Source organism: Staurois parvus, unplaced genomic scaffold (assembly GCF_062004578.1).
Source record: "Staurois parvus isolate SC_StPar_1 unplaced genomic scaffold, SC_StPar_1.0 ptg000758l, whole genome shotgun sequence".
NCBI lineage: Eukaryota > Metazoa > Chordata > Amphibia > Anura > Ranidae > Staurois > Staurois parvus.
In genome coordinates, this window is record NW_028318554.1 from 1,535,736 (window position 1) to 1,548,056 (window position 12,321).

General features: G+C 45.1%; 1 pseudogene; it reads left to right on the forward strand.

Moving 5' to 3' along the window:
* The first annotated feature begins 691 nt into the window (after positions 1 to 691).
* On the forward strand, positions 692 to 12,104 carry LOC149444964 (trypsin-like; annotated as a pseudogene).
* The last annotated feature ends 217 nt before the right edge of the window (positions 12,105 to 12,321 follow it).

Here is a 12,321-nt window from a genome sequence, read left to right on the forward strand (position 1 = left end):
TATATATACAAACTATATATATATATATATATATATATTTATTATTATTATACAGGATTTATGGCGCCAACAGTTTGCTCAGCACTTTACAATATACAGGGAGACAATACAGCAACAATACAGTTCAATACAAGAGGCTTAGGAGGGCCCTGATCCTTGGAGCTTACAATCTAAGAAATATATATGTATAGGAATATAGATCATTGATCTATAAATCATGTTGATAGTTTTTTTTCCCCTATATATATATATTTTTTATATGTGGATCCTATATTATTTTTGTTCATATTATGATTTATCCTTGTATAATATATAAGATGTCCAGGTTAGGTTATTATCTAATGGATTTTCTATGTACACAATAGAGCAGGGGTGGGCAACTACAGCCCTCCAGCTGTTATGGAACTACATGTCCCATGAGGCATTGCAAGACTGATAGTTAGGCCCTATTTACACTAGCTGTGGCGTTAACATTTTTTGGGCGTATTTTTATACTTGTGTGTTTTTCACACATCTTCATTCATCGTGCATAGAAAAGCCCCTTTGAATTTAATGAACTATGTCCCACTTAGTCTTTTCTTTGTGCTTTGCTTATTTATTGATTATGGGGCAAAAATTAAGTAAAACATGTTTCACTGTTTAGGTATAAACACAAATTGGTAACTCAGCTTACTCATTTTGGACCATCATCACCATGAAGTTCCTTCTGATCTTCATACTCCTTGGAGCTGCTGGTGAGTCCACCTACTCATATATTGTATTTCTTGACATGCTTTCTTATTACTTCCTTTCCTTTCTTGTCAAAGGTATGCCAAAATTTCTATTGGAGGGAATTTTGTAAGGTTGAAAAGACACCAATATCAATAAGGTTCTTATTTATAATCCACAAATTCAGATTAAAATAAGACAAATGCTTGACCAAGCAGATTTCAATTTACCTTCATAATGGAGGAAAGAGATAGCTTCTTCACCTTGAACACAGCAGATACTTTCCTGAACAAGTCAGACTGTTGTTGTTGAATTTTGCTCTAAATTGTGTTGCCACCTTTATAATTTGGGATTACTTTGTCAACAATTTTAAAATGTCTACAGGGGGGACACGACTGAAACCTTCAAATACATAAAGGGTGTGAATAAGGTTCAGGAGGGCAGTATTTTCACTATGAAGTTAGGATCAAGGACACAAGGGGGTTTATTTACTAAAGCTGGAGAGTGCAAAATCAGACTCACTTCTGCATAGAAACCAACCAGCTTCCAGGTTTCATTGCCAAAGCTTCATTGAACAAGCTGAGGTTAGAAGCTGATTGGTTTCTATGCAGAAGGGAGTCTGATTTTGGACTCTCCAGCTTTAGTAAATAAACCGCAAGGAGACAACCTCACACTAGCAGGTGGAAAGTTCAAAAGTAACCCTTATAAATATTATTTTACCAAAAGAGTAGTTGATGCCTGGAACATACTCCCAGCAGAGATAGTGGGATTGACGTACTAAGGGTCCTCTCCTGCTGCATATTTAGCCATGCGTCTACACCGTGAATCCCCCCTCATACACTGACATATGTATGAGTAGGTTTCGCTAGTCCATACACAGATGGGAGCAAGCCCAAGCCTCCCCTGTGGTAAATTAAGGCTGCAGCATCAGGGTGACTCGTATTTTGCATCTATTCCAAACCAAAACCTTCAGCAAGTCTAGTGGTGGAAACTATATCTATTGCTAGTTGCCAGCAGCTACTACAAGGGTGGTGTGTTCACCTTAGATTTCCATCATCTAGGGCCCTTCACTGGATGGATGGGTAAAGGATGAGTATCCAAAGTCCAGGCCATACCTATGATAGGTAGTGTTGTCTGTGGGCTATTTCTTAGATGAATACACCATGACTGACTTTATGCTTCTGCATCATTTGTCCCTGATTTACCCAGTTGCACTTCAGACATACACAACGTTGAGGGTCCAGTAGGACAACAAGGAAATAAAGGAGAGCTTGGATTCCCAGGAAGACCTTCACCTGATAAATGGTCCTGTGGAATCGAGTCCTAGGAGATAGGAGAAGTTTCTGGAGTGATCTATCAAAGTGTTCCATCCTCTGATGATACCTTATTTGGTGTATAAGGTCAACTTTATAGCTGTTTGGCCCATTGGGTCGCATTAAGGAGGTGAGGGGCCACTTCGGCCGTTTGTGGATTGTCTGCACATAGAGTGGCACTGTGATCACCTCACAGAGTTTGCTGTGGTTTTTCACCATCATCTGTATTTATGGACTCATACAAGTGAAAGTGTTTTTACAAAATCATCCTATAGACTAATAATTGTGCAATATAATGAATGGTCATTATGATTATGATTAAGTCGATGACGAAACGCGTCAAGGGATAGTGACGTCAAGACGTTTTACCGGAACCGGAAGTTGCCTGGCGGCCATTTTGGAGAAGGGAAAAGATCGTGGAAGCACACCTGGACGTTTCCCTGGATGGCTGTGAGATTCCTTTCATTCCCTAACATGCGATTTTAAAAGCTTTATAATGTGAGCAGCTGAAATAAAAGTACACTTTGTTTATCTGTTTGGCGGTATCACACTATGTTTTATATATTCTCTTGGAGACACTGAATATAGAGTATCTGAGGAGTTCAGAGAGTGTCCTGATAACAGGAGAGATCTGAGAAAGACCCATGAGAGTTCCTTGAGTGTTTGAAGCATACTTTTTTGGGATGGTTGGTAAGGGTACCCTTACTACAAATAGAAGTGTGCACTAAATCTTTGCTTTGGTTTTGATGTGGCACTGATGAGTGTGATATACACTTATTTTTCACTGATTCAAGTTTTTTTTCACGTTTTTTCACCATTTTTCACAAATATTCACTATATTAATTATGTGATGGTTTTTAAAATTATTTTTATTTATTTATAAAAGGTAATGCACTATATGAATTTTCTTTTTTTGAGGTGGATATAATTTTTTGGACACCGTTGGAAGAATTGTTTGGATTTTTCTCTGGTGGATTATAAAGAAATTTCAGTGGACTTTAATTTGTAGTGGACTTTATAAATATATTTTATTTTGTTTAAAGTGAATAGTAGATGGATGGTGTAGAGATTATATTGCACAATTATTAGTCTATAGGATGATTTTGTAAAAACACTTTCACTTGTATGATTTTGTACACCTTCAGGGGAGGGTGTTGATTGTGTTGTAGGGTAATTATTATATTATATATTTGGAGGTGGTTATTTCATAATTAATGTATTTATGGACTGTTGCACATAGCATTTACTCTATGAGCACGTAATATCATATACTGTGATATCATATATTTTGCATTCTATATGTGACACTCTTATTTTATTTTTATTGTATTTGTGTTTTATTTAGGCTGTTAGCGCTACACTATTTCTCTTGCAATTATTGATGTCACCAGAAAAGGTGTCCCTATTGGAAAATTTACACTTACCGATTGTTCTGCTGGCAACTTTACAGTTGTAGATTTCCAATAACTTGCCTTGTGGCTTTCAAGACAGGAACTTTTTAAATGTTTAATTTATTTTTTTTTATAGAATTGGTTATCTTCATTTGATTGCATAATACATGGATTCATAGGTATATTTCAAAACCAGGGGCAGACTGACAACTCATGGGGCCCCTGGGCAATAGGGGATCATGGGGCCCCTGTGTCCTTGCCTAAACTCAAAAAAGCCTATGAAAAAGGTACCAGGGGCATCTCATGGGGCCCCCTACTGACCCGGACCCTCGGGCAGTGCCCGAGTTTTCATATGGTCAGTCCGCCCCTGTTCAAAACGTGTTCTTTTCTCCTTCTCTCCTTAATGTACCTTACATTCTTTCTTCCTTAGCTGCTTTTGAGGACAATAATCAGATCGTTGGAGGATGCACCTGCTAAACAGGGTCTCTGCCGTTCCTGGTAAATCTGAAGTCCGGAGGTATCAACTGTGGTGGCTCCATCATCAACTCCCTGTGGGTGCTCTCTGCTAGTCAGTGCTACCAGCCGTAACTTGAATTTTGATGATAGCAGTTTTTACTACAATAATTTGGAGGGTTGGTTGGATGGTGATGTGGAGTAGCTGGCTAGTTGGTCTGATTTCTTGATTTCCTTGCAGAATTCCTTGCAGTAGTGCATTCACTACTTTAGAAATCGTTGCGGCTCCGACCAAGTCGGAACCTCACCGATATGACCGCTCTAATTGCAGACAGTAGGGTGCGACTTGGCATGCAAGTCGCATGGCATTCAAATCGCATGCTAAGTCGCACCCAGTGCAACCGGGGTCTTTGTTATGAATAGCTGCTTATAGATGTGTTGACATCAAGTACTCACTGAAGGACTTAAGGTAGGCCATAGATGATGTGATTTTCTTTCTTGCGACTATGGGTTGCAGGAAAGAAATTGCTCGATCCCCCCATTACCACAGTCAGTATTGATGGGGGAGTCCCTGCCATGGAGCTATTGCGTTTTCCTGGGAGAAAGGGGGGGGCAGGGGGTTGCGGGGAGCCGTTCCTGCCGGGAAAACAGAGTGGTTACTGCCAGCGGCTATAGCTACTGCCAATAATCCCATGCTAAAAATCCCACATGCTGTCTGTACCAAAGCTGATCAATGGATCGACTTAGGTAAATCAGCCTGCCAATAGACGGATCGAATCTTGGTCGGATCAGCAGGGACTGACCGAGATTTGATCTGTCTACGTCTGGCTTAAGAGTCGTTGTCTGCACTTATTTACCCAGTGAATTTTCCACATAAGGGGGTTATTTACTAAAACTGGAGCGTGCACAATCTGCATAGAAACCAATCAGCTTCCAGGTTTTATTGCCAAAGCTCACAGCGGAAATCCACTCAACCTATCAAAAAATACAAGTCAGCAGCTACAAAAACTGTAGCTGCTGACTTTTAAAAAACAGCCACTTACCTGTCCCTGGGTCCCATGGTGTGTCCCCTGCAGCTCGTTTCACCGGCTGTCCTGTATTCCAGGAGGCCGGCATCTTCAGTGTGGGCACAGCTTGCGGCTTCATAGCCGGGTACCCACTGCGCATGCGTGAGTAGATCTGTGCTTCATGAATGCCCCTGTAGTCTTCTAGGACCTATCACGTGTCCCAAAAGACTACAGGGAGGGAGGGAGGGAGGACACCTTCCGCCCCTCCCGAGGGAGGGGCGGACTGACAACTCATGGGGCCCCCGGGCAATAGGGAATCATGGGGCCCCTGTGTCCTCGCTCACACTCAAACCACACCCAAAAAACCTATGAAAGATACCAGGGACACCTCATGAATACCTGAATGGTCAGTCCTCCCCTGAGGACTACATATCCCTAGCCTACTCATCTGGAAAATCTTACTTCCACCAGCCATTTTCCCTGACAGGTGGGTGCCCTCTCCCTATCCTATCCACTCACAAATGCATGCCAAATCCTGAGGGCAGGCACTTAAAAAGGCTCTGCTGACCCAAGATGGCCACCAGGATCACCTGAATGAAGCATAGCCAACAGGAACACTGCCCCAGGAGACCAGGAAACCATAGAGAAACAGTTTTCTCTTGACTTCCTCTCCAGCTGTAGTACCGCACCAGTCAAGTGCCACCTACAGTGGAGGAAGCAAAGTGCACCTGCGTATACGCTAACAATACCTAACGTTTTGGAGTATCCCATAACACCCCAAACCCCCTCCTGTTACTAATTCTACATGCCAATAAAGTTTAAAAAGACATCCCTTTAAGAAGAACAAATGGACTGTTGCTTTGTGTCTGTCTGTCTTAGGTTTTAAGATGTCTTAGGTTCACTGTTTTAGGAAAGAACCTGGTAAACTTCGGTGACTCCTATGGGGGTAGCGCTATACATAATGCATTCTATTTAATGTAAACTTCCTCATATGTACTTAAACAGCACTGTATGGATCAGACTGGGAGAGGACAACATTACAATCTCTAAGGGCACCGAGCAGTTCATTGTCCCCGACAAGGTCTTCAGACACAGAAACTACAACTCCAGAACCCTGGACAACGACATTATGCTGATCAAGCTCGCTTCTGAGCTCACCCTCAACTCCAAAGTCAAGGCCTTGTCTCTGCCCACTGACTGTGCTGCTCCTGGTACCAGCTGTCTGATCTCTGGAGGGGGCAACAATCCGAGCAGTTGAAGTAAGCAGAAAAGAAACCATCAGGCACATTTTTAGCACACGTTTACCTCTTCACGCCGCAAATGTGCGGCCTCCCGGCGTCTGGGCCTTGACGCGGAGCGGCCGCACCTTTGCGTGCAATTAAGAAATACATATGTGCTGAGAGAGCGCGCCCTGTACACATGTCCGGTACTCATGGAAAGGTCCCAATCTCCTCTTTCGATCGGGACCTTTCCCGATCATGTGACCACCGTGGCAGGGAATCACAGTGGTCACATGACCCTAAAACCCCGCCCGACTCCCGGCTTCTGAAACCCTTAAAAGGTCGGGAGGCGCCGGCGCCAAGGGGTTATTCCAAGAAATGCTTCTAGCTGACTGACAGATATTAAAGAATAACTAGAGGCAAAACTTTTTTTTGGATAGAGTAGAGAGGGATTAGAAACCCTATCAGTTTTTACTGCTGCCTGTGCCCCCATTAGGAAGATCCGCCATTTTTGTTTGTCCCATTTACCATTACCATCAAAAGAGAAAGTAAAAAAAAAAAAAAACACATTTTGGGTTGACACCAAAACAGGAACTGGAGGGACACTAGTTCTGTGACACCCTGGGATTCCCTCTCTTAGGAGGGATTTCTCTTCATTTTCTGTTTTGGCTATGGGACGGGAAGTGAAAGCAAATCTCTCCAATAGGACACAGATGGCAAAAAAATACACCTGACAGAGGTTACAACCCTTCCTTACTCTATCCAAAATGAAAAAAAAAACTATTTGCCTTTAGTTCTACTTTTACAGGAAAAGTCATGTTTTTGAAAATATCCCGGATGCAAAAAAAATGTATGAATTTAACCACTTAGATAGATCCGTAGATAGCCAAAGGATGGCTTCACTGCGGCCGGCCAGTTCTGGGAGGGCGTCATATGATGTCCTCCCAGAACGCGCCCTCCCGCACGTCCCTGGGGGCTTGCACCCGGCAATTTTCGTGATCGCTGTGTCCTACATGATGTGGTAAAAGGCCAATCACAGCGGCCTTTTACCACGTTATCAGCCGTGTTCAATGACACAGCCGATTACCGGTAAATGCAGTTGCCGGTTATCGGCTGCACTTTCCTAACGTTGTCACAGCATGAGGAAAGTACTGCCGATAATTGCCAATTGTCAGAGGAGGGATCGGCACCGATCATCAGGGCACTGATGATCAGTGCCCAGCAGTGCCACCCACCAGTACCACCCACCTGTGCCCAGTAGTGCCACCCACCTGTGCCCATCAGTGCTGCCCACCAGTGCCACCCATCAGTGCTGCCCAGCAGTGCCACCCAACAGTACCACCCACCTGTGCCCAATAGTGCCACCCACCTGTGCCCATCAGTGCTGCCCACCAGTGCCACCCATCAGTGCTGCCCAGCAGTGCCACCCACCAGTACCACCCACCTGTGCCCAATAGTGCCACCCACCAGTGCCCATCAGTGCTGCCCACCAGTACCACCCATCAGTGCTGCCCACCAGTGCCACCCACCAGTACCACCCACCTGTGCCCAATAGTGCCACCCACCAGTGCCACCCATCAGTGCTGCCCACCAGTGCCACCCACCAGTACCACCCAGCTGTGCCCAGTAGTGCCACCCACCTGTGCCCATCAGTGCTGTCCACCAGTGCCACCCATCAGTGCTGCCCAGCAGTGCCACCCACCAGTACCACCCACCTGTGCCCAATAGTGCCACCCACCTGTGCCCATCAGTACGCCCCCAAGAAGTGTCATGTCCTGCTTGTGTGATTGACTCACAGTCCTGATAAGGAGGGGGGATTTCCCCCGAAACGCGTTGGCTGTATGTATTACCTGTGAACTAGTATCTTCAATAAATTTCATACCTTTAACTGCAAGCGTGACAAACTTTCCACTAGGCGCTCTTCTACGTTCTTCTTAGGATACAATCCTAGACCTGCTATAGTTTGGTATAGTCTGGATTTTAACAAACGATGAATATATAGGTTAAGAACAAAAATATCCTTTAAAAAAAACTAACGAGAATGTGATTATTTGTATTTATTTATTTTTATGTTTTCTATTTTAGCTGTCTAATGTTCAGTGTATACTGCACTCTGTGTGAACATTGCTGTAGATGCTTCCTTGTAACAACATTACGGAATAATAATTGGCATTTGGTTTTCATTTGGTAGCCAACATGGCCCACCTCCCGAAGTGTCGGAATGCCCCCATCCTGACTGCCACCCAGTGTAGGAAGGATTACCAAGGTGAGATCACCGACAACATGAACTGCATTGGTTGCCTGGAGAACGACAAGGATTACTGCCAGGTAATTTTTACACTTTTATGCAACAGGTCCGACTATCTAAATTTTTAAAGAAGAACTCCAGTTTTTTTTTTTTTTTACACTCACTGTGGAGCCTAAAGGGTTAATCTTCTGCATTATGTAAAAAGGCTATTTGATCCTGTTTTCTCTGATCCTCCCTTCTTCCACAGTTCCAAATCCATCTACAGATAGAACAGAGCGTTAGGGGCAGGCTGCACATGCTCAGTTTGGTGTTTATTGCTAGAGAGGTTTTTTTTGTCTTGGGAGAGTGCATGTGATCAGCACAGGGCCAGCTGGCATTGTTCAGACAGAGGGTCAGTGGTCCTGCAGTCTCATAGGACAATCAGGGGAGAATGAAAACTCCTTCTACAAGCTTTACCATGTGCTCTGCTGAACACTGATAGAAGTCACAAGACTGCTCTAACTGCTGAAGAGAAAAGATATTTAGCAGTTTATATTTACTAAAATAGTTGTACTTCCATGTTCCACTAGTTGCACTTACTAATATAGTTGCACTTCCATAAGGCCAGATACAGTGAATGCAGGATTCGAGGAGACCAGATATAGTGAATGCAGGGTCCGGGGAGACTAGATATAGTGAATGCAGGGTCCGGGGAGACCGGATATAGTGAATGCAGGGTCCGGGGAGACTAGATATAGTGAATTCAGGGTCCGGGGAGACTAGATATAGTGAATGCAGGGTCCGGGGAGAGCGGAAATAGTGACTGTAGGGTCCGGGGAGACCAGATACAGTGAATGCAGGGTCCGGGGAGAGCGGATATAGTGAATGCAGGGTCTGGGGAGAGCGGATATAGTGAATGCAGGGTCCGGGGAGAGCGGATATAGTGAATGCAGGGTCCGGGGAGACCAGATATAGTGAATGCAGGGTCTGGGGAGACCAGATATAGTGAATGCATGGTCTGGGGAAAGCAGATATACTGAATGCAGGGTCCGGGGAGACCAGATATAGTGAATGCAGGGTCTGGGGAGAGCAGATATAGTGAATGCAGGGTCCGGGGAGACCGGATACAGTGAATGCAGGGTCCGGGGAGACCGGATATAGTGAATGCAGGGTCCGGGGAGACCGGATATAGTGAATGCAGGGTCCGGGGAGACCAGATATAGTGAATGCAGGGTGCGGGGAGAGCGGATATAGTGAATGCAGGGTCCAGGGAGACCGGATATAGTGAATGCGGGGTCCGGGGAGAGCGGATATAGTGAATGCAGGGTCCGGGGAGACCAGATATAGTGAATGCAGGGTCCTGGAAGACCAGATATAGTAAATGCAGGGTCCGGGGAGACCAGATATAGTGAATGCAGGGTCCGGGGAGACCAGATATAGTGAATGCAGGGTCCGGGGAGACCAGATATAGTGAATGCAGGGTCCGGGGAGACCAGATATAGTGAATGCAGGGTGCGGGGAGACCAGATATAGTGAATGCAGGGTCCGGGGAGACCAGATATAGGGAATGCAGGGTCTGGGGAGAGCGGATATAGTGAATGCAGGGTCCGGAGGGACCAGATATAGTGAATGCAGGGTCCTGGGAGACCAGATATAGTGAATGCAGGGTCCGGGGAGACCAGATATAGTGAATGCAGGGTCCAGGGAGACCAGATATAGTAAATGCAGGGTCTGGGGAGCCCGGATATAGTAAATGCATGGTCTGGGAGAACAGATATAGTGAATGCAGGGTCCGGGGAGACCAGATATAGTGAATACAGGGTCCGGGGAGACCGGATATAGTGAATGCAGGGTCCAGGGAGAGCAGATATAGTAAATGCAGGGTCCGGGGAGACCAGATATAGTGAATGCGGGGTCCGGGGAGACCAGATATAGTGAATGCAGGGTCCGGGGAGACCAGATATAGTGAATGCAGGGTCCGGGGAGACCAGATATAGTGAATGCAGGGTCCGGGGAGACCAGATATAGTGAATGCAGGGTCTGGGGAGACCAGATATAGTGAATGCAGGGTCCAGGGAGAGCAGATATAGTGAATGCAGGGTCCGGGGAGAGCAGATATAGTGAATGCAGGGTCTGGGGAGACCAGATATAGTGAATGCAGGGTCCGGGGAGACCAGATATAGTGAATGCAGGGTCCGGGGAGACCAGATATAGTGAATGCAGGGTGCGGGGAGACCAGATATAGTGAATGCAGGGTCCGGGGAGACCAGATATAGGGAATGCAGGGTCTGGGGAGAGCGGATATAGTGAATGCAGGGTCCGGAGGGACCAGATATAGTGAATGCAGGGTCCTGGGAGACCAGATATAGTGAATGCAGGGTCCGGGGAGACCAGATATAGTGAATGCAGGGTCCAGGGAGACCAGATATAGTAAATGCAGGGTCTGGGGAGCCCGGATATAGTGAATGCATGGTCTGGGAGAGCAGATATAGTGAATGCAGGGTCCGGGGAGACCAGATATAGTGAATACAGGGTCCGGGGAGACCGGATATAGTGAATGCAGGGTCCAGGGAGAGCAGATATAGTGAATGCAGGGTCCGGGGAGACCAGATATAGTGAATGCGGGGTCCGGGGAGACCAGATATAGTGAATGCAGGGTCCGGGGAGACCAGATATAGTGAATGCAGGGTCCGGGGAGACCAGATATAGTGAATGCAGGGTCCGGGGAGACCAGATATAGTGAATGCAGGGTCTGGGGAGACCAGATATAGTGAATGCAGGGTCCAGGGAGAGCAGATATAGTGAATGCAGGGTCCGGGGAGAGCAGATATAGTGAATGCAGGGTCTGGGGAGACCAGATATAGTGAATGCAGGGTCCGGGGAGACTAGATATAGTGAATTCAGGGTCCGGGGAGACCAGATATAGTGAATGCAGGGTCCGGGGAGACCAGATATAGTGAATGCGGGGTCCTGGGAGACTAGATATAGTGAATGCAGAGTCCTGGGTTTAGTAACACTTTATATAACAATACCTCACACGCAGCTAATATGCACATACAGTATATACAAATATATTAACCCAAACTTCTTTCTGTAATAAAGTAATATTTGCTCTTTAGACATTGTACTAGCGCTGCCTTCCCCTTCAGCAATGCTTTGTTTCTCATTATTTACTACATTCCCTCCCTGTCAAGGCTGGATTGTAAAGTTGAATTCCTGCCTGAGTTCAGTATTTGTTAATTGACTGTTTTGTCATGTACTAGCAGCCCATACACAATATGAATGATCAGCACTGAGATCAGGCAGAAGACAGGTCAGCCAGACACTGAGCTCACATTTCTGCTGTGGCAGGGAGAGACTACATGAAAATGACAGCAAACACAGCTTTTCAAATCCTTACAAATGGCCATTCTTGATTGGTTCTCTTCTTCAGCCTTCTAGACTAATAATTATTCCTTCATAACTTCTATATCTGTGCAGGTTGAGCTCAATTTTTGCAATTAATGTCCCTGTCTCTTACAGGTAAAATCACTCTAAACCAATATTTTAATGTTTCATACAGTATGAAAGCTTTCTTTTTGTATATGTTTGGTTAAAAAAAACATGTTTTTTAATATTTTCTTTCACAATTGCAGGCTGCGTCTGGTACCCCCGTGGTGTGTAACGGAGAGCTCCAGGGTATTGTCTCCCGTGGACATGGCCAGGCTTTGAAAAACTCCATCATTGCCTACACCAAAGTCTGCCACTACATGGACTGGATCTCCAGCATCATAGCTGCCAACTAAACACCAGTTGTTTCATGATATCTATCACTTTCCACAGCTATATATGAGTGTTTTTTTTTTAATAAAATGTTGAAAGAGATTAAAATGATAAGGAACTAAAATGTCTTGTGTTGTATGATATTAAGAATCAGTTATAGCAATATCCAATTTTCAACACGGTTAAAGATTGACATACAGTACAATCTTATAAATGTGACTCCCTCCAGTGTAAATAGTT